We start from the raw sequence: 23,339 nt of genomic DNA, 5'->3' as shown, positions 1-23,339 counted from the left end.
TGTGCAAATAAACTCACCTTTAGTGTTATGAAGTACAACACACCAGAGTCCAAGACAAAATGAAAAACCAACATGTAAGAGCATCAAGAAATATTTCTGCTAAGCTGATTAAGTCCACACTTTGGTCTGAAAGTACATCTGGTATCTAGAGTGCATATACCTTATTTAATTGTGTTTTTTTGTTAGATTCCATTTGAACACTTTGTTATATGCTTATGTTGGACTTTTTCATTGAGTTAATTTGCTCCCTGCTGTCTCTTTTCTTTACAGGTCAGGCTTTTACTAGCAGAAAACCTTTTCAGACCTTTTGGGACTCCAGTTTCATAAGTGTGGAAGATGAAGTCCAAAGTGTAGTAAGAGCTGAGTACTGAAAAGATAAGTACCTTTTTGTTTTTCCTTCTGTTTTTTGCAGAATGGTATGTAATGAACTATTTGTTTGTTTAGGTCTTGTTGCAAGAAGTTAATCATAGAACTGAAAATTTTCATGTGACTTACCCAGGTATCAAAATTCACAGCCTAGTAAAATGAACTTCTTGTGTGTGGTATAGTTTGCCATCACTGTGAATTACATATGATTTAATTAAATTCCTCAGTTCCAAATGTGAAATGTGATATATATAGACAGATGTTATTATTGCTCTTATTATTCCCAGACTTCTGAAGAAATTGACCAAACATGGATTGCCATGGAATTTTCTTACCAAGAGCATAAAAGAATAGAACTCCTTTATTAAAGTCCAATGAACAGCTGCTTAAAACTTTAAATAACAATCAAATAAGAATTTAATTATGAGAAATATTGTTGTATCAATATTATTCACCCCCTTGATATACTTGAGAAGTTAAAACTTTTTTTTTCCTGAGTTTTTATAGCAATTTATATTTTCTCCAGATGTTAGTACTGGGAATTTATATGTATGCTGTGTAACTATATGTATTCTAAAAATATTACTGTCTCCATGTAGGAGTTAAAAAAATAACAGTTTCTAAGCTTGTAATTTCTTCAATTTTTAAATAATATGCTGTCTATTTTCAGTGCTTAAAGATGTCTTCTCTTATGATATACAATAATAACAATTACAGGAGAATTTGTTAAGCTCTTGTTAGCTTTGGTTCCTCTGTTTGATAAATTATTTTGACTAGTGTTGTTTTTTCTGGCTTTTTTTGTTTTGCTTTGTTTTTCTAGTTTCAGATGCAAGTGATTCTGAAAAGAAAATATGTGGTACATTTCATTGAACAAGTGAAGGTCTGGCAGAGTAAATTAAACATGGCAGATTCTGTCATTTCCATTTGGATGGAATTTCAGTGCATGTGGTATCTTCATCAAAGCAATTATCTGCTTTGTTTTCCTTTCACACAGACTGGCAGTTGCTGGTGTCACAATTTGAGACAAAGATCTGTATGTTATTCCTTCACATGTCTTTAATATCCTCTTTTATTTACTCTTTGTTAACTTTTTAGCCTCCTGGAGGCACATAGAGATACAGTTCTGCTGAGGTGCAGAAATCTTTTCTGCAAACTCCATATCATTTAGGAAAATGATGGTTGAAATACAAGTTTATGGTCTGTTACTTATTAATGGCTAAAGGTAACTACAACAATCAACATAAACACTTGAACTGACACAAAGCTTTATGTCTTAATTGTTCATTCCAACCAAAAAAGTCACTGAACTTTTGCATAGTAATGATAATTTTGTGTTGCCAATACACCTGTAATTCAATCCAGAGATGCCAGGGAAAGTTCTCATCATGTACAATTCTGAAAAGATAATACAGTATAGTGTTCCATGGGGAGCTCCTGTGCTTGAAATTTCAAATATATTTCTAATTGTTTTAATCTGTAATTTAGAAACATTGACAGCAGCATGTCTCACTATTTGCCAAAAATAGTGTATTTTTTGTACAAGTTTAGAATCCTGTTCAGAGCAATGAGATTATTTCTAGTGTTTAACATGCATTAGTTTCTTCATGGTGCATATTGAAAAAGCCATTCAGCTTGCATGAGCAAAAATTCTCTAAATTCTGCTAAAATCTGTCATTTTTAACTTGTTGAAGAGTTTTAATGGTATCATTAGGGATATTTGCAGTTCTCTCTGTTCATTTTACTTTTCCTTCATATTCAGTCTAAATAGGTGTTTGTGGCTTTAATTATTTTTCTTTTTCTGTCTATAAAATAGAACTTAAAACCAGCTGATTAGGCGTATTCTTCCAGCTCTTTTCCCCATGTTTTTCTTGTCCCAGTTTAATGAACTGTATGAAGTAGAAAAAATAAATTTGAGAGTTGAAATAGCTCTCTTTCTTTCTGTACAGCAGTTGGTGACTGACATAACAAATAAAGAAAATGTGGTGGAAGCCACCAGAAAGCCAAAGGTGTATAAAAGATTTGAAGCTTTGCAGCAGAGGTAAAATTTCCAGTATGATTACAAACTGTTCTAAAGTGTAATTCTGCAAGAAGCAGGAAATGAGAGCTGTCAGACTGTTTCCTTTTTGTACAGGTGTGAGATGTTCCGATGATATTTGGTTGTTTGTTTCTGTTTGACATGCTGGATTTCTACTGCTTTTTACACAACCAATTGAACTTGAGGCATTGGTTCATTATTTAGGGATGGCATGATGTCAAAATTGTCAAAAGTCTTAAAAACACATTCTGTTTGGATCCAATTCTCTTTCTCCCTATCCACGCTCTGGGAGCTGGGAGTCCTCTTCTCACACTTGCAACGGGAGGTAGTGGATTTGTGCAACCAAAGTTCTCCTTCCACACACTTGAAGGAATGCCTTGAAATTCCCACCTGCATTCACTCTTCCTGGCTTTAGAGGCAGCTGTGTTTAGAGTCACAGTCTCTTTCTTTGCAGAAAAATGTTGTAATAGGAAGTTAAAAAAAACCCCAACACAAGCCTGTTTCTTGAGATGTCACTTTTGTTCTGAGAGATACCAAGCTAATAGCTAGAATGCATCAGTCAAATAAATTTGGCTTCTTTTTCTTTCCAGATAGGCATATAATGGAATATTTTGATCCTTAATACTTTTTGTGTCAATACATGTGTTTTCATGTCTTTAACTCTTCATACATCAAAAAAAAAAAAGTGTATCTTTTTAAAAAGTGATTTCTTTGCTCCTCCACTCACTTGATTCTTATCTACTTCTTCATTTGTTTCTTTGGTGGTTTTCTTTTTAAATTTATCTGTAAATAACTGCCCTGTTGAGTAAGAATTTTTTTTTCTCATCCCTTACTTGCTAAGTCTGGACTCTTTGGAAGGTTGAAGAGGAGTTTCCCCATGCCAGACTTAAACTTTGGGGGGACTTTCCTGGCACAGTTCCATTCCCTTGGTTTCCTTGGCCTGAGCAAAATTGTGTTCCCTTCCATTTTCTGGAAAGGAAGTATGCAAGGCTTGCCACTTTCTCTGTTTCTTACAGCTGTGTTCATTGTTATTATTTTAAATCAATAGTGGATTGTATTGTTCCATTTTAATGTTTGGTGTGATTTTTTACCTTAACTGGGAGGGAATTCCTGGCTTTAAGACGATTTAAGGCACGTGCCATTGAAATCTCTCTCTCTTTTTCACTCTTTTTGTGAAAAAGCTTAGGCTGTATACTTAAAAAGCAAGCACATACTTTTTCCTCTCTTCTATTTTAGTTTTTCAGCAGACTTGCTAGATATCCTTTAAAGAGGAATACAGCCAAAATAGCTGAGCCTCTTTATTTTGTGCAAATAAAAATTTGTGTAATTACATACTTCATTTTTTCTACAGAAAGGAAAAATTTCCAGCTAACCTTGTGAGCTGATATTATCATTGAATTGCACCTCTGTTATGAGCAAATTTCTAATTTACTTTGAAAATAGGAACATTTTGCCAAAGGAAGGTAGTAAACACTTTTTCCCCCCAGCTAAGACAAGTACAAGGTGTTCAGCAAGAAGAAATGAGAGACATGACACAAACCCCAATCTATCTTTGCTAGAAATTTAGGCACAGGGAAGCTGCATTTATTTGGATTTTTGGGTTGCAGGTTTGCAGAAATTAGAAATGCAGAAGGTGAATGAGATCATCAAATCTATTCTTCTAGCAGGGATTGATCAAATTTCAGGCAAGCAATGCACTGTGGTGATAAGTAAGACTGAAAGGTCTGTGGTGTCTAAGTAGGCTGTGACTGACTGAGCTGCTGACCCTTGCACAAGGAATGTTTTTGTAGCTATCCTTCTGTGTTCCTCCCTTGAACACAGGTTTTGTGACACCAATCTGTATAAAAGCACAGGCACTTTGATGTATTTCAGAAGCTTCATACTATGTTATCTACATGCCAGATGATACTCTGGCCTTGGTTCCTATCCAGCCACAGCCATCAATTCTCTGACTGCTACAGTTTTTAGTGTGTCTCAGGCAAAACCTGGTTTTTTGGAGGGCTCTCAGTTGTACCAGAAGAACAGATTCTTTCAGAGATGATGAAGGCTTGAACATGGAGCCTTTTCTAACATGATGGTAGGCCCTCATAGGTTCTGCACATAACTAAATCTCAGTGATTTGTTTCATCCAAGTATAAGGCAAGCAAACAAGTCCCCTGTTTTAAGTGTCAGACATAGAGCGTGCTGCTGTATAGACAGTGATTTTCAAATTCCATGGTCTTTGGAGATATGTGTAGCTACAAAAGGCATTTAGACCTTAATAGGCAATTTGTAAAATAAGCATTAGCCGTACATAATAACAATTTCAAGACATCTCAGTTCTATATTGAGCTTTGTCCTTCAGACTCTTCTGACAAATGACAGAAGTGTAATTAACTCCATTAACTGATCTGCCATTTTGGCCCAGCTTTTCCCCCATAAAAACCTTGTGTGTAGTGATCATGCAACAGTCAGAGAGTCATCCACTTTAACATAGGCATGCCTTAGTGGGATTGACACAAACCTAATGTAAATGGTTTCCTTATACATCTGGTATTTTTGGATGCAAGTAGCCTGTCATCTTACCTAACTTCTTGGCAATGCTGCTGATCTTAAATTTCAAGAGGAATATATAAATGTTGCCCTTGGGACATACAGCACAGAAAAGAAGCATGTTCTATTCCATGACAAATGTAGATCTAATGATCAGACATGTTGAGTTATGTGAAGTCTCCTTCTTGAATTATGCCCTCTTTGGAATATAGATTAAAGCGACTCTTTCATTGTATGAAATGCAACTTTTAATTATATAAATTTGGCAAAAATAATAAAAAACAATAAACCCAGAACAGTTTGTTATCCAATACTGTGTAAATAATTTACTAATTACTTAATAAATTGTCTATCTTCCTCTGGTACATGAAATATTTTTAAAAGAAGTGTAGAGAGTTTACTGTTTGGAAGTAATGAAAATGAAAAAAAACCAAGTACTAAAAGTCACAGAACTGATCAAGACTATGGTTGAATGTTGCGTTTCTCATACTTCCTCTCTTCGGCTGCTCTTTTTACTTTGTCTTCTGTTTCAGTTTCAGGTCCCCTCCTGTCTTATCGTTAGCACACACTTCTCCAAACCTTCAGTTCTCTCACATATCCTCCACTCAGCTGGTTCTGAGCCTCGTATTTGCCTACTGGCCAGCCAGTATGTGTGCTAACTGGATAGTGGTAGGTCAGGGAGAACAGATCAGCAGCCTCTGAGACAATAACCTATTGTTCTCAGAACAGTGCTGAATGCATAAGCATTCCCATTGCATAAAATCAATGTTGCTTGTAGTTCTAGTGATTGATTGTGCAGCAGGGAGGCCCCAGACTGAACGGACAAGTATATGCAGCTTGCCTCTTGGAGATGATTTCTCCAAGGTACAGCTACATTTGAGTGCATGGAGACAGAAAATACTGTATTCTCTGTGCTTACTCTGAGGCTGTGAACACAAAAAATCCAGACTTTCATATTTGGAGCTCTAAGACAGTATGTCTGGGTTCAAGTCAAGTGGATATGTAAAAAAAATCCAATATCTGGTATCTCATCTAAATCCAACTGAAGGTACAGTGAAAGAGAAAATTAAGGAAAAATCCACTCTCATTTCAAGTTTGTGAAAAGTGCTTATGTAAAGAAAATCCTTTGTGAAGACTAATGTGATGAACTCATTTTTAGTACAAAATATACCATTTATGTTATGTTCATAAATTTATGCATGCTTGGGTTTTTTTTGCTTCAAAAAGCGAAGTCTTGGTTGCTGCACCTTGAGGAAGTTGTACACAATGCAGTAAATCTGTGCTCCATGGAGGCCATACTGGCCTATGAAAAGAGGCAGAGAGAATAGTGAGGTTTTGACCACTCAGCCCAGGCTGAGCTTAATGCTTCATAAACCTGACAAGTTTTAGATGTAGAAATGGCATTTGGTAGGCTGAGAGAGAGCTTGGCAACAGCCCTGAAGGATTGCCACAAGCAGCAAGTATGGACATCTCCTTTTTGTTTAACTGAGAGAAAATATAACTACAGTGTGAAAATAGTCATATTAGAATAGTTTACATATTAAATGTTAAACATATTAACATGTTGCTGTAACATATTAAACAATACTTTACAGCACCTACTGAAAAAAAGAAATATGCCTTTTTTTCGATTTCTGTGACCTCATGGGTATTTTTATCACATCTTAATGACTGGGGTTTTGTGGGTTTATTCCGAACTGAGACAAAAGCTAAAGGCAAAGATACTATCACAATGGTGTGCTAAGAACAGAGCACACATTGAGTATGTGTACAAATATTACATATGTTTGTGTAAGGAAACCAAAACTGTTGGGTTTGCTTAGTCAAACCAAACAGTTTAAGTCTACGTTTAGTTTTAGTCCCATTTCAGAATGACGTCTTGTGCCATTTGATTTTTGCTTTATCCTTTTTTACCTCAAACTTCTGAATGTTTTTCTCCTGCTGTGAGTACTCTTTCTCTTTGTGAAAACTTTCAGTAGTTTTGGTTTTGTTTCCCCACACAGAATACCTGCTGATGGGAAATGCAACATAGGAAAGAGACTTTAAGGAGGTCATGAATATCTGTCAGAAGTGTCTATATAACGCCTGTGAAAGGCATTGTATCTTTCTACTGATACTTCCATGTATTTTTAGACTTTCTTCCTTAGAATTACAAACAGTAGCTGAGGTTGGAGTTTTCCCTCCTATTAACATGAAACCTGAATAATTCCATCGTCACTTTGTATCAGATAACTCTGTATAATTATTTATATCATATTTTGTAATCATCTCCTTATTTTTTTGTCTATTTTTAAAATGTCTCTGATCTTTCCTAAGGACTATTTTTAGTTTGCCAATAAGTGTTCTTGTACAATTAGTACAATTTGCAATGCCTGGTACATATCTCTATGAAGATTATAACCACAGAATTTTCAACTTCATTTCATGTACAACTTCTTATCTATCCATTCCTCCTACCCTGCCTAACTGACCAGCTTCAGCATTTGTTCTCACCAGGATTGTTGCTGTTTTGGAGATGGTTCAAATTTCTGCTTAAACTGGGATTTCTTCTGGCATCTCATGTTGAATATCAGATAATTTGTACATACAAGCCAGTTTTTATGGTGAATTAGTTCATGATGGAGACAGAACTAATTTCTGGTAGTAATAGTTCTAGACAGTACTGGAAGCTCTCTGGTTTTAGAGCATTACCTAAATCTCTTCAGGTCACTGAGCTAAATGCTCTTTATTACCATGCTGTCTGGAGAAGTTTCCTCGGATGATCATGAAAAAATCATGGCCATTTGCACCAAAAACATTCATGGCAGAGATGTGTCAGCAACCCTTCAAGCCCAGAAGGTGCATGTTTGAATGAGCTGTATTTTGCATCCAAAGTTTCCTCTGCCTTCAGTAATTCACAGTGTGCTTTGCTCTCCGTTCAGAGGCATGTGCATCTCCAGAGCTTCTCCTCTTCCTGTAGTGACTTTTAAAAAGTGCAGAAAACTGAAATTTTGAATGTTTATTTAAACCAAAGTGCTCACTCTATGTGTAACTTTAGTTCAGGTAAAGCTAATGCTGTTGGTTTGAATGAACAAAATGTTTCAATTGATTGGAATTGAAATAGGAAAAAATTCTTATTTTCCCCCTGAGCCTCAGAAGTAAAATGGGCTTTTAAGCTGGCATTCAGATAAGAAACAAAGCTTGAGCAGTAAAATGAAAGTGATTGTGGTCAAAGTAATGTCAGCTCCCTTGCAAAGGCTGCATTGTTTGTATGGAGAGGCCTTGTGCTCTGCTGTAAGAGCTCTATTAAAATTATCTTCTATTGCACTTGGATCTGTATAAAAGCACAAATGCCTCGAGGTGCATCTAATCCTTTACAATAGGTTGTAGTAGTTATTAGTCATAAGTGGCTGGCAGTGAGGTGTGAGACCTGCTGATGACAGCTGCAGCTTTGTGATGGGTGGCATTTGTACCACCTGAGCAGCTCCTACCTGGCATCATGACCCTTTGATGACTCTAAGGTCTTCAGTTCCAGAGTTTTTGCTTGGTTGCCATAGATGAGATGATGTCCAGAAACATTCTTTTGCCAACATTTCAGATGTTTGGTGTCAGTACTTGTATGAGTACTTAGGAAATTCCCCTTGGGGAGCTATTACACCTCTGACTGACAGGTAATGACTGCTACAAACAACAGTGCCTGCTTTATCTGTTTCAGTGAATGAAATGTTAAATGTTTCATAGAAGTTCTGAGTTCTTTCCCACCTCCTATGTATATTATGGGGTTAAAAAGACACAATATATTTGAGAATGTATGTGCATGTAGGTGCACATACTTAAGAAGTGGCATGATTATAATGACCACTACATTTATAATAACTGAAATATTTTTTGCTTAACTTAGGCTATATATTCATTGTCCAGTCTGAAGATGGATGTGAACAGATCTTTGCCAAGGTTAGTCAGGAATTTTCAGCAAAGTTTTTTTTTTGTTTATTTATGAAAGTTCAAGTAAGTAATAATAATTTTTTTTTCACACCACATACAGTGAAATAATTTTCTTCTGGGCATGTTTTGGCTTCAATATGGAATTTCTTGTTAAAATAAGTGATCTAAAAGGATACATTCAGGCCTCCTGGCTGGCTTAATGCTCACAACGCACATCTGGGAGGCCAGATTCTGGGGCTCAAGTCTTTTAAATAGGCAAAGCAGCAGCTACAGCCTCCTGTTTCCTGTCCTATGTGATCACTGATAGGATCTTCCTTCTTGATAAAAAATATTGATGTAGCTAGTTTTCTTTTCTAAAATAAATACTTTCCAATAGTACCACGCCATGATCTTACATAAATATGGAAGAGATACATTTGTGGTTTAGGACATTAAATTATAATGAGAAAGTGGACTTGGAATGAATCATCCATGAAATGTAAGAGTTATAAAAAAGCTCCTCATGTTTTAGAAGTTCATTGCAATGCAAACAATCCCTTTTCATATGTTAAGATGTTATGTTACTGCAACCCAGGCTCTCCACCTAGCAGTGAGTTGTGCTCCTGCAGGAACCAGCTGACACAGATAAGACAGAGACCATGGAAGATTTAGGCTGTGCCCTTGGTATGATGGTGAAAATTTTCAACTCCAGAACACATGGATGATGAGGTAAGATGTTCTTTTAAACAGTATAGAGATTGTTGTTTAGTTTCTTTTTCATGTGAATTACATTGGAAACTGTTGCTTTCAAGAAAAAAAGATGTTAAATCTTTTAATTTTAGTCTGTAGGGAATATCTATAAAGGTTTGGTCCAGACAGGAGCTTTGAGGAATTTAATCATCTCTTAGATGAAGAAGGTATAAGTCTAATCTGTAGTGGCACTACAGTTAAAGACTATCCATGATAAAATTAGGAAGAAAAAGAAGTGAGTATGTTAGGAGTCCTTCTTTGTCCTTTGCAGACTATAAATACTGAACCAATTATATCTTCCTCCAAAGTTCCTCTGAAACTGTTTGTAAATGAAAGACTAGATGGTAACACAAAATCATCTGTGTAACGTCCTATCCAAAAATGACTTTCTCTTCAAAGTGTAGGAATAAATGTGAGTAAATCCTGGTCCTAGCAGATTACAGTTAAAGTTTTGCTATTGAAACCAGTTCAAGTCCTACTATGTGAGATCATGGCATCCTATGGGTGAGAAGTTTGGAGAGATTCAACTTTGCAAGAAATCTCAGTGGTTCTAGGACTTTCCAGTGCTTTTGAGACATGCCTTATTTTTCCACTGTCCTATGTTCACCTTTCTCCATTTGTTTTTTGTTTACTCTGTATTGTCTCCTGACCTTTTCAAACCCTCTGCATCCCTACTAGTCTCCTTTATTCTATGTTTCAAAAGATGACTCTTCCTACAGACATTCTTTCAGCCACATGCACTCTCTGTGGCTCTGATAGTCCAGTGTTTTCCTTCTCAATTCAATACCAGACAGATTACTAAAAGCTGATGCCTACCAGTGAAATAATTCTGCTTGCTAAGGTCTAGTAAGTTTTCTTTTTCTGTAAGTAGTATATCTTTCTTTTAACACTTCTTCGTGTTATCTTTCTTTTAACAGATTTGTATTTCTTGATAAAAACATTACACTGAAATCCAGAGTTGAAATATTTATTAGTATGATCCCTGGATGTGCACGTCATGCAGAACTACATGAGAACCACAGATTCATGCAGAACTACATGAGAACCACAGATTCCCCATTCATACTTAAATATGACAAAATTAAAGATTGTCATTTAGTTCAGCAGTATATTTCTGAATGGGGGAAAAAAAAAATTCTTTTCAGTAGTAAGAAAGAGCTCTCAGGGACAAATTCGCTGGTTTGTATCTGGCCTGAACACAAAATCCAAGGTGTCCTCTTTGCTAGTTTGTAACTTAAGTAATGATTTTTAATGAGGAAATTGTGAAATTGTTTAGCAATGACATTATTATTTAGTGTACCTTTAAAAATGAGATCTAATGAGATTTTTTTTCATTTGTGTCATTAAAAATTCTGGATTTTTGTTCTAAAAGTTTGAGCAGTTATATTTAGAACAGATACAGTAAAACCTCTAAAGGCAGCCAAGCCTTTATATAAAAGCACTAAAGGTCTCCAAATAAATGGAAGTGCTTTAAAAAATGGTGGCATTTTTAGCTCTGGTTGTGTTGCACTTGACTTCCAGGCCCTGTACAGCTGCTGGCAAGTGACACCACTGTCTCTGTCACCTGTGCCTGCTCTGAGTTTGGGCAGTACCTGTCTGTGTATCTCAGATGCCTCTTTCGTGCAGCAATGTTATGGAATACTAACAATCACCAGTGCCTAATTAGCTCATTTTGCTTTGAACTAGGGTCCTTGTCAGCTTTGATTGACGTTCTTAATTGTGACTCTCTTGAGCTCTGTTTTTAGAAATGTTTGCACACATCAGACATTTGATTTAGCTCACTTATTCTTACCATGCTTAAATACTAATCTGTGTATTTGGATTATGGATTTTTTTTTTCTTCCCTAGAACCTGTGCCATGGTTGTCCCTGACATTGAACTGGTCTCTGGAATGATGTTGGCTGCTGAAGGGTTTATTGATGCCTGTCTGTTAGCCAGGAAGTTCATCACCTTGTAACCTCTCTGCAGGGATCTGCTCCCTGAGCAGGTGAGGGTTCTTTGGGCTTCTGGATTTAATACATATCCATTAACACACACTCCATACCAGTGCAGCTGAATATCGTATAATAGGGGGGATTTATGCATATTGTCTTATCTTGTATTTTAAAGACACTTTAAATCACATGTCCATCCTTGAAAAATTGTCAGATATGAATTTGCAAAAAAGTGTCCTTTCTTCTTAGCTCTGGATGTTTGTAATGTATCCGTTTTGCATTAAATATTTGTATATCACCATGTCATACCTGGGATGACTGACTACATTGTGGTGCTGTGTAACACCCATATAAATAACTACCTTTTGGAGAAGAGAATAACAGAGTAAAAATTATTTCAAAAAACAAATAGCATATTGTAATTGAATGAATATGTCTTTAAACTTTCCCCAGTAAAAACAGTAACAACTGTTTGAAAAAAGGGGGTGGAAAGATGTTTCTAAATAATTGAATTATTATACTAGAAAGAATCTCTATTCAAAAATATTATCTTAAAAATACAAACCTTAGAAACTGTATGATCTCTTCCCTGTATTTATGCTGTTTTAATTATCTGCAGTTGCATAATTTTTCACAAGATATTATTCATTTTTATCAGTGGAATAAGAACTTGAAGAACACTTTAACCTTAAGCTATAAACTCAAATAGCAGGCAGGGCCTTTATGAAACAAAAAAAACCCCTTTATTTTTATGTCTGAATACTTTCAAAATTATGTGTAAATATCCTGAAGATTTCCTGACACATTCTTGCAATTTTCTTGAGATAATGAAATTAAATCATGCATATCTAAAGATAATTAATATTGCTTGCTTCACTAGAAAAAAGGTTCCTTGAGTCTAATGATTACTTTTTCGCAGAGGCACATTCTGAATTGGAAATGTAATTTATATCATTGTTTGCCACTTCAGTATTAACCATAGTTACAATAGTAATATTAACATTAATGTTTGAAACAAAATCTAGAATGTTCCTCTTTGTTTACTTTGTAACTCTCATTTGGTTTACTTTTAATGGAAATGGGAGAAATCAAATCCCTCTGAGAAAATAATCTGGACTTCTGCATAAAATATGCAGCAGTTCAGAGAGTTCTGAGGGTATTGCTCCAGGACTGGGACTTTTAGAACTTTAAATATACTTTTGGGGCGCTAGGACCTTAGCCTATGGAAACTGCTGCAGAACGGGGTTACTGGGGCTTTCAGGGCATATGTTGTGAAGGGACTTCTGGTCCTGTCATACCATGGCAAATGAAGTCCTTGCGCATGAAGCAAGCCACACAGGCTGCTTTTAAGATGCATATCCTGCTCTTCAACACCCTTTCAGACAGTGAAAAACAACAACAACTTTTTGTGAAAAAACAAACACACACAACAACAACAAGAAGCTCTATAGGAAGTAAAGTGGAAAGCACTATATTCCTAAGTTTTCTGGTTTCATTATCAACTCTGTTTAACTTCTTTGCCCAGATGTACCATTTCTGAAATGTGGAGACTCCTTTTCAGTGCAGATAATTGGCATCTTTATTATCTCAGGTTTTTTTTTCTTACTGATCATGAACTGTCCTTAATTTGAAATTTACTTTCTTTTTTTTTTAATTATCCTTGGTGATGTATTTAGTGCATTTGATCCACACTTATAGAGTTATTACTGTCATGGAAGAGGATAGGAGCATGGCATCTGTCAACCTAATATGGTATATTTTGAAGTTGTGACTTTGCTTCCAGTTTTGTTGTTGTTTTGGTGTTTGGGTTTTTTGAGGAGAGGGGGGTTTTTTTCCTTTATTTGTGGGGAGGGGGAATAGATAATACTAATAAGCTGTACTTATATTGAATTCCTAGGTGTAGCTGCAGAGTATGTTTTCAAATTTGACCCAGCTGATAGCCAGTTAAGAATAGGGAATCAAATAGTTTAATACTGAAAATTATATATATATATATATATACTTCAGCCTTTTATATTTTTAGTCAATCTCTAATACTGACTGAAAGACTACAAGTGAATAAAAACATCTTGTTTTACTCTGTGTGTAAAATTATTGTTTTGTTCATAAACATTTCCACTTAGTTTTATTTCATATGCTAACCTAACTAGTTAAAATGTCTTTGTAGGGCTGTTATGACTGGGGACTTCATGCTGTCAAGTCAGTTTTGGTAATTACAGGGTCACTGAAACAAGGAGACAAGAACACACCTGAGGATTGGGTAAAAAAATGTTTCCTGTGTTTTGCCTTTGAATAAAAACAGAATCCTAAAAATAATGATTTCGTGCTCTTGGGATATATTGTTTACCCTCCTTTTCCATGTGCTTATGTGAGTCTTAAGAGACTTCAATTTGCATAAAATAGTGACAGATGATATCCCAATTTTCACAAGCCTGATCAGTGACCTGTTTCCAGCTCTGGATGTTCTGAGGACAAGGAACCCACAGTTTGAGCAGATGGTTAAACAATCTAGCCTGGAGCTCTACTTGCAGCCAGAAGAGAACTTCATTCTCAAAGTAAAAGAATTCATTGTCTTTAATTACTCCCCTTAAGATTTTTTATCAAAATAATTGCCAGTGAGTTGGTTGTATTAGACATGAAGATTATTTTTTGCGTATGTTGAAGCATTGATAAAGCATCTCTCAATGACTCAGTGTTTCAAAGACATTTCATTATAGCAGTAATGTTCCTCAGTATGATAAATATGTCCATAAGGAAAAGTGTGTCCTGTCTGGAAAAGCTGTGTGCAGTGACAATCTGGAATGACAAAAACATTTGTTTGTGCACAGTGAGAAGAGCTTGTATTTGGTAGCAAATTCCATTGTCAGTCAGATATTTATAGTGAGGTAAGAAGAGTAAGGGAGCAAAAACATGTAAATAAGAAGGTGTGGATTTGGAATGTGCATGGCTACATGTGACTTTTTTGTGCTCTGGCTTTTGCGTATAATATAATGCATGTTGTGCTATACACATTAAGTGCATGTGTGTACATCTATGCATGCATGTATACTCACAAGAATTAGTTGCCATGAGCTAAATTTAAGCATTAATTTACTTTAATTACAGACAGGTGAAAAAGGGAAACAGAAACACTGGATAGCAGACAGACCAAATAAAAAGTGCATATATTCCCACCTTTCTTCAAGGAACATTCGGATCTGCTGTATGTGGCAGCACACCCCTTAGGTTTATTGGGGTACACCGGAAATAACCAAGCTGGTTGAACGTGACTGATCAGAAGATTTACAAAGGATTTTGTGCTCTTCTCTCTTGTTCCATTATCCTGACAGAAGGGTAAAAAACAATAAGGTATGCCTTGGGTTGTTATGAGCTTTACAATCAGCCTTCTACAGAGTATTTTGTTTCCTGCTAACTGGGTAAATCAGAAGATAAGCACTGAGGATCATGAACTTCTTCCTGTTAGGCTTTGGAAAATCAGAGTGAATACTCTTCACTAAAACAGAAATCCAGAAGCAGCCAAGCTATTTCAGTTCTGTGACTCATACAACTATTTCTTTGGAAGCAATAACGTATTACTTTAGGAGACTGACTTTATTTTTCTGAATTACAGTTGTACAACTGATTGCAGAATCCACTCTGCTAAAGCAATGGCAGAACTGTGATAACTGTTGTGTATCCTTGGGTTTTCACAGTCCTGCTGGACTGTGTGGCTGTCTGGCAGAATAGAATTTCCTCTCACTTGCAGAGGTAACTGCTTTAATTCCTTTGCATTAACTCTTATCACTTTCTGAGAGACCATGTTGCTTGATGCAACAGTAGCTTTGCTGAGGCAAATCTGTCAAGAAAGTGTAAACTTATTTTTTCCTATTAAAGGGAATAAGAATGTGGGGAGGGGAGGGGAAATCTTGTGAATAATTGTGTTTCTGTGATAAGAACTAGAACAGGAGAGGAAAGGTGCTCACTGTGTGTCCCTTGTGCATGGTGGGATGTTCAGCTGGAGGAGGAACTGGCAGTGTGTCACTGTGTTTGTCACTGGAATTGCAGGGGATGGAAAGGGTAAGGTACCTTCCTGCCTGTGTAACATGATTTCCATCTCACATTGTAAAGAAATTGCCACGGGTCTTGCACAAAAAATTCTTCCTGTTCCTCTGCCTGAGGCTGCAGGGTAATAACACACTGCTGAGGCCACTGGGTCAGCCACACGATGAGCAATAGAAAGTTCAAATGTTGCAAGCAAATTCTACATTTTATGTGTTGTTTGCATGTCCCAAAGGACAGTTAATCATGGCATGAAGTAATGAACATTCAATTTGACAGATAGACTAAGTAATACTTTGTTCTGGAAGGAGAAGCAGGATGTTTTAATTAGGCTTCTAGACAGACATAATGGAATTTCTTGCCAAAACACTAGACAAATAATTCTCATACATAATGCTTGCCTATTTCTGCTACTAAATGTTGGCAGCTGCATAGATTTTCTTCTCCATTTAACACCTTCTATTAGAATTTAGTGCAGAATACAACTATTTCAGACTGGTAGTCTCCTTTTCTATCCTTAGGCTTAATGGAAATTTGGGAGTAAACCAGGACAGAGACAAGAGTAAATTAATGTAAACTGTTGGCTGAGTGCAGGAATTCAGTCAGAGATCCAGCTCAGGAAAAAGTCAAAAATTCCTACTATATGAAAAGGTGTCACTAACATTCACCCTGTTCCTTCTCTTCAGGTTCTGAAAGTTCTTCATCACATGTATGTGAACACAAAAGAAGTACCCAATTGGAATAAACTTAATGCAAAGTTCTGACAGCTGGTGAACTGTGTGGTTTTATACATCAAGCAATCTGAGTGGAATGATGGCAAGAAAGACGTGTTCTGGCTAGGATGTCATTCTCCATCCAAAATGGTCAACACAAACATGTAAGAGGTAGAATTCTTCCGTTTTTCTGAGGTTTTGTTGTGGGTGCAGACAGTGAACTGGTGGTTCTGGGAAGGCTGGAGGGCAGGGCAGGATGCTGGAAGACAAAAAGTATTCACCTGAGCAATGCTGATCCAGCTGCCTTGAAGGGCCTGTTGTTTTCTCCCCAGACCCACGGTACCTCCCTTATCTCACCCATACCATTAAGACTAATGACCAACTCTCCTGTAATCAAAACAGAAATAGGTCATTATTACACAAAATTCAGTTGTTTTGCTGTATTGAGTGTTCACTGATTTTTTTGTTATTTTAAATAACCATGTAATAAAGAAACAAAGGAAGGAAACATGGGTTTGATGTTACAAAAGCTTCTTGTTTCAGTGATGTACCATCTTCTGAAGTTTTAATTGCAGTGTGGTATTGTAGTTGAAGCACTTCAGTGATAAGAGTCTATTGAAATATAATGTGCAGTTCTCCTGTCATCTTCTCTGAGAGGACAAGTCAATATTACCCATGAGGGGCCAAAAAGGTTTGTTTTAAATAGGGATATATAGCTTAGGGAGACTGAGTGCCTCAACACTGTTGTTGTGGATACTAACAAGGTGAGCCATTGAGACACAATTACAGTGGCTTCTTCTCTACTTGTTTTCCCATTTGCTTCTTCCTCTCTTTTTCTGGAGACAGCTTTGCCTTGTGCATTCTTTTTTTTATTTTATTCTAATAACTTCTTTGCTTTTCACTATTGCTAAATAATGTTTTAGTACCTAATTAACACTTTATGTCTTACCTGTTTGGCACAACAAAATGCCTTAAATTAGCCTACAAATACTGTAGTACCTCCTAGATGTCAGCTGATGTAATTAGATATATCAATGATAAGACTATTGAAACTGGTGTTTGGAAAGTCTCTCAGTAAAACAGATTTAAGATTCCATTACTGAAGTCCTTGCATCACTGTACTATGGAAGGTCGGTGTAGAAAATCTAACTCAGTCAGTCTAAGCACAGTAGGATACAGACTTCTTTCCTTCTTATTAATTATACAGCTAAATCAATTTTGTGGGCTCTCTGAAATGCTGTAATGTAATGAAATCTAAATCTAAGATCTGAATGTAACCTTCGAAAAGTGATTGGAGTTTTATGTTTCCCTGCCTTAGAAACTTAAACCCTAGTAACCCTCTGGTTACTGAGCAAGGTGTCTGGTGGGGTGAGCCATATAATCTAACTTTTTTTGAGAAACAGAAAGTGTTTTTTTCAAGAAACGTTTTGGAGCACCTAAATTTAGAGTCCTGCTCTGAATCATTTTCTGACTATTTCCATTGACCTTGAGAGAGATTTTTCCCTCCTCTGCTTTTATCTGTTTTCAGGAGAACTCACATCAGCGAAACAGGCTAGTCACCTTTTAAAGTAATTAAACTCTAACAAACTCATACAAGGTCAAGTAAAACCTTTTGAATTTGTCATCCCCTGATTCTGGTAAAAACTCTCAGCATGCTCAGAGTTTGTTTGGCTTGTTCAGGGAATAGTGCATGCATTGTATTGCAGATAATTCTCTGTGGCACTGTAATAAGCAGGATTGCCCTGACCACATTCTTGTTAAACAGCAATATTAACTTTCTTCTGCTGAAATTTTACTGCTGATTTCTGGGTTCTGACCCTTACAAGCAGTGAATGTGTGCCTATGACTGATAATGTGGCTGCTGTTTGAGGTACATGTTTAAGAGCTGCTCCCCCAGCTACAGTGTCCAGAGCTGGTATTCATCAGCCAAAACCCCACGACCTAGAGTAGAACCTGTGAGTATCTGATGATATTAGCTGGCATTTTAAACATCCAGTTTGAAGATTAATTGGAACAAACTCTATTATTTATACTAAGTCTTCCTTCTAATTTTTATTCTGTTGATTTATTATTTATTTGGTGGCCACATATATCCTCAAATAGACATTTCAGAGAATTTTGCCATCGCTTAAGTAGGTTTTTTCCTCTCTTATGTGTACTGCTTAATCAGTGTATGTGCAGGGCTGACCCTGGTTGAATGCCAGGTACCCACCAAGCCACTATTACTCCCCCTCACTAGCTGGACAGAAGAGAGAAAAATATGATGAAAGATTCTTGGGTCAAGATAAGGGCAGGGAAATCAAATACTCAGCATTGCCATGGGCACAACAGACTCAACCTGGGGAAATTAATTTTATTTATTACCAATCAAATCACAGTACAGTAGTGACAAAAAAGCCCCGAATCTTAAAAATACATTCCTTCCACTCCTCCCTCCTTCCCAATTCAACTTCACTTCCAGTTTTCTCCTCCTCTTTACCCCATTAGCACAGAGGGATGGGAAATGGGGTTGCAGTCAGCTTATCATTGTGTCTGCTCCTCTTTTCCTCTCAGGGGAAGTACTCCTCACACTCTTTCCCTGTTCCATCATTAGGTTTCTTCCATGGCAGACAGGCCGGCATGAATTTCTCCAACTTGAGTGCTTTCCTCATGCTGCAATTCTTCATAAACTGCTCCATCATGGGTCCCCCACTGAGCTACAAGTCGTGCCAGCAAACCTGCTCCAGCGTGGGCTCCTCTCTCTGTAGGTTTGGGGAAGGAGCCAAAGCTGGCCTGTCATTTCTTTCTAGTGCAGCTAACAAGCAATTTGCAAGTTCCCATATGAAGCTATTTTGAGAACGAGAAGTTCCTTTAACACAACAATCTATTTGGAGGGTGAAAAACAAATGCACCTGTAATAACAAGGGATTTGTCCCATGAGAATCAGTAAATAAAATATGTAAACAATCCAAGAATAGATAGACTTGATGGACAAGTAGAATACCTTTTACTAACCAACAGAACAATTAACAAGAAAGCTATTAATCAGTTAAAGTTGCACATGAGGTTTGTAAATACTGTGTAGAAGACAGCATGTGACCATAATAAAGAGAAGCCTTCTGAAGATTTTACTGTGTCACTCTGTGTGCCGTGTCTGCCTCAACAATGACACAGGTTCACAGGTCCTCCCTATAACCTGCCCTAACACAGGCTTCTCATAGCATTCCACCCTTTTTCTGGCATCCACCTACTTCTGTGTGGGGTACCTTTTATCCATAGTAAGAGAAATAAATTCAGGCTCCAAGTCCATTTAAACCATTGAAAATAATGCCCACAGCAAGCTGCACACTACAACTTGAAGCCTTAACATTATCCTATGGCCACATTTATGCACTGATAATTTTTTGTCAGCTAAATTAGCTCCACACAAACAAAGTCTATGAGACCTAGAGAAAGCAAATCACTTCATCACCTTTCCACTATGCTCTTGAACAGCTTATAAAGTTAGAGTTATATTTGTGTAAGACAAATTGTAGAAGGTATGAAAGTATGATATGTACACCTGTCAGTGGAGGAATAGAGAGCATGAGCTATTAGCAGTAATCACCTCTGTCTGAAGATATGATTATTTTTGCACTTTTTTTTCCAGTGTGTTCTCCATAGGGTATTCTCAAGTGATTAATGGTGTTTTGATTGCATTAACTTGTATTGTACAATTGTTTAATGCTTAGATGAGTAGAAATTTTCCTGGGGAGATTAGAAGTCTATGAACATAGAAACATGGATGTGATGATCAAAAGATATAATTCATTATCAACTCTCCTTTTGTCTTTGAGGATTAGTATTTGATAGGAAAATAGCAGAGCTTGGAAAAGAAATATTTATCAGGCAATTGAAGAGCTTGGAAAAGAAAGATTTATCAGGCAAGGAAGCTTTTAGGTGCTCACAGTAAGTAAAGCTGTTTATTGCCAGTTGTTTGTCCAAATGGTTTTAGGTAAGGTGAAAGCCAGGCCAAAAATTGAATTGAAATATTTGAGAAATTAAACCACCTACATCTTTCACCAGTCTTTGCTTCTCTAATAGTTATTGGGAGACTGCTGTTCTGTAAAGCCTGAGGTGAAACAAATGCATTTCAGCTACAATCAGATTTCAAAAGCTTCCTGTTAGAAGAGGTTGAACAAAAATTTTCAAGTAGAAATACTGTGTAAAAGGTAATCCAGTAAAACAATTTATTTTAGTAATTCTTTGAGAATAAAAGAATTGTGTATCTTGTTTCATCACTCTTTAAAATTTAGTCCTAGCCAGAGAGAGAGACAGAAATTACAGTTTGCTTTTAAAAGTAAACTGTGACGTGCAAGTGTTTGATGGGATTTTTCCTTTTCAGTTTTAGTCAATCTTTGTTCACATATCTTAGACTGTACATCTCCAGTGCTTTATTAATTTACTTATAATAAAAGGCAAAGCAGTCTTGCTTGTTGGAAATGCTAGAGTAGGAAAACAGTGTTTATAGGCAATAGGCTTGGTGCTGTCTCTGAAGACAGCCTCCAGACCAACAATTCTTTCCACTACCACACAATCTCAGCAGTGCTCCTGAGTAAGTTCCATACAAGTGTGTAAAACTTATCTTCCCTCAACAGCAGTGATGAAATGTATTCCAAAGTTATTACAGTCTTGTCACAACCATTGGCTACTGCTCTTCTCTGGGCCTTGGCAAAGTTATTGCTTTCCAAACTGGAAAACTTTGGAAGTTGTGTCAGGCAAGGGGAAAGGAGGAGGATGAAACTGCCTGGTGCAAACTGGAACTGACACTGTGCTCCCACAAGTTGCTGTCTGATAGCAGATGAGAAAATTTGCCTTTACCTCCGTTCACAAGAAGCTTTGAGCCAGCTTTGCCCTAACCTGGGTGTCTCTGCATGGTGCCTGTAGGTGTACCAAAACACACAGTCAGAAGTTGAGTTTCCTTTTGCTAGGTACCACAAAACATACAAGGAGGGTCAATCGCTGTCAGAGTTTGTAGTCCCTGCAGATGAGATGGATGCAGATCAAAGGAAATGTTAATATAACACACAAATGGAGGGGGCTGTATATTGGCCAAAAATGTTATACTGGTGGTATGTGGTAGATTTTGAAACAAGAGGAATCAAACAGTCAAAGCAAAATAGGGCCATAAAAGCTGTCTGCTCTGCTCTTCATAAAGAACACAGTCAAGGGAGAGTTCAGCTGCCAGTGGATATGCCCTCTTGGCCATCCTTTTTTTTATCCTTCCTGTAATTTGAACAAGAAACAACAATACAGAAAAAACTGTGTCCACTTTGCTGTACAACTTTTCATGCCATGAAAAGCAATAGAGAAGTAAGTTAGTACACTGCCTTGTCATTTTAAATGTGTGGGAGAAGATACAAAAAAAATTCAGTTTAAAAAATTTTTTATGATTTTAGAAGTCTTAAGATAAAATCTTTAGAAGCATTTAAGTGTGTTTGATGTGTAATTTAACTGCTTTTCCAATCAGTAGTCTAATTTTCCAGTCAATCTACATTGACTGCTAATGGATTATGTTTTCACCAGGTTTAAAAAAGTAGGTATAAATCCACAAATCTTAATTGAATAAGCTTTTACTGTTTTTTTCTTTCATGTCTTGTGTTAATTTCTTTTGTATTCACATCAGATAAGGTAAGACCATTTTGTCTCTTTTATACTTGAGTTTATTCCTTGAAGTGTTTCCAAATTCCAAAACTTTAACATATAATCCTGCATCAACAGAACTTAATCATCTTTTTGCCCATCAAAGTGAATGGAAAGATTAGGAGAAAACAAATTTGCTGTGCGTCAGAGTGAGATCATGAGCTGCTGTAAACAGTCATAGCTCCTTTAATGGGGAATCAGCCCTAAAAGGCTTTCAGAAATTCCTCTGATCAGGGAGGGATTTTTGAGCTAATGACTGCCATTCCAATAACAAACATGGCTCTAGAGTACAAATCATAACACTTTCCATTGCAAAGGGAAGCTGATTAAAAGAGCTCCTGGGCAGCAAAGGCTGTGTATTCTTCTCTCAGGAAACCTTAAATAAACCAAAGATGTGAAGTCAAACATCACAGGGGCTTGTTCTCCAAGCATGTTACACCCACCAACAGTCTTGTGGCATAAAATGTGAGAGTTTGAGCTTTTAAGGATTTGCTGTGAAGTTTGAGTAGTGTTCCTTCACATTAAATCAGTGTTGTAAACCATCCACTGCTCCTTCTAAGAAAAATTAAGACAGGTACAAAGCCATGGACTCATCTCACTGTTTACGGTTCTTCCTTCTGTCCACTGCTCTTCAGCCAGGTTCCTCTTGTTAAAAGCTCTCCTACCGAGTTCCTCCACTAGTCACAGCAGGTGAGCTGCATGACAATCCAGAAACAAGTATATTGTGTTCCCTTCCATTGTGTTCACAGCACTGTCTCTGAGCCGTGACAGAATGATTTTGTACTGTCATGTGTAGATCAAAATGACGGCCTCTTAGGTTATTTTTGTGTTTGGGTGTACCAATATTCCTTCCTGGAAAATGCATTCAAGTGATACACTGAAGTGCCTTCATGTGTCTTAAGCCATCACTCCAAGCAATTATTTGGAACAGTCAAATTGTGTATTGTTTTTGTAATGGAAAGAGTCACAGCAAATTGCACAAATGAGCAATTTAAATTAAGACTTAGTTCATAAAAAAGAGCTTAAGAGATGAACTTGTTGAAGTGATTCACAACTGTTCATTGCTATGTTCTTTCCCTAGTTCAGAGGTTAAAAGACTTTTTTTACAGATCATATCACTTTTAATCTGCAGTATTTTCTGTCAGTTCTCATCTTATCTGCAGCCACATAACTTCTTTTGAGGTATCTGCTAGAGTGGGTGAGATAGCATGTAGTGTAGGGTTTTATTTAGCATTCCCCAAGGCATATGACTCACCCACTCTGCCTCTAGAACAGCAGAAAATTTCAAAATGTTGCCTGATGGAGGCACATTCTGATGCAAACTAATATTGGTACATTAAATCTGAGGTCCTGAGGAATACTGAAGTCTGGAACACTGCCACAGAGAACAAAAATGTGCAAGTGTTT

The 23,339-nt window shown here is 36.8% G+C and overlaps 1 long non-coding RNA gene across 50 annotated transcripts in view; it reads left to right on the top strand.

Annotated features, from left to right (window-relative positions):
• LOC134557645 (uncharacterized) overlaps positions 1 to 23,339 on the top strand; it is a 128,625-nt gene that overhangs the window by 24,196 nt on the left and 81,090 nt on the right. For 39 of the 50 annotated variants that reach the window (XR_010082174.1, XR_010082173.1, XR_010082171.1 and 36 more), the window contains 10 exons: positions 271 to 2,404; positions 8,814 to 8,866; positions 9,432 to 9,565; positions 11,435 to 11,573; positions 13,688 to 13,780; positions 13,952 to 14,075; positions 14,626 to 14,868; positions 15,131 to 15,267; positions 16,245 to 16,442; positions 18,865 to 22,622. This is a non-coding gene — a long non-coding RNA (uncharacterized LOC134557645). The remainder of the gene's footprint in view (positions 1 to 270; positions 2,405 to 8,813; positions 8,867 to 9,431; positions 9,566 to 11,434; positions 11,574 to 13,687; positions 13,781 to 13,951; positions 14,076 to 14,625; positions 14,869 to 15,130; positions 15,268 to 16,244; positions 16,443 to 18,864; positions 22,623 to 23,339) is intronic. The other 11 variants (XR_010082133.1, XR_010082127.1, XR_010082147.1 and 8 more) reach the window with 11 other exon arrangements.

Source organism: Prinia subflava, chromosome 1 (assembly GCF_021018805.1).
Source record: "Prinia subflava isolate CZ2003 ecotype Zambia chromosome 1, Cam_Psub_1.2, whole genome shotgun sequence".
Taxonomy (NCBI): Eukaryota; Metazoa; Chordata; class Aves; order Passeriformes; family Cisticolidae; genus Prinia; species Prinia subflava.
The sequence above is the reverse complement of the archived record's forward strand: the minus strand, read 5'-3'. Positions and strand labels throughout refer to the sequence as shown.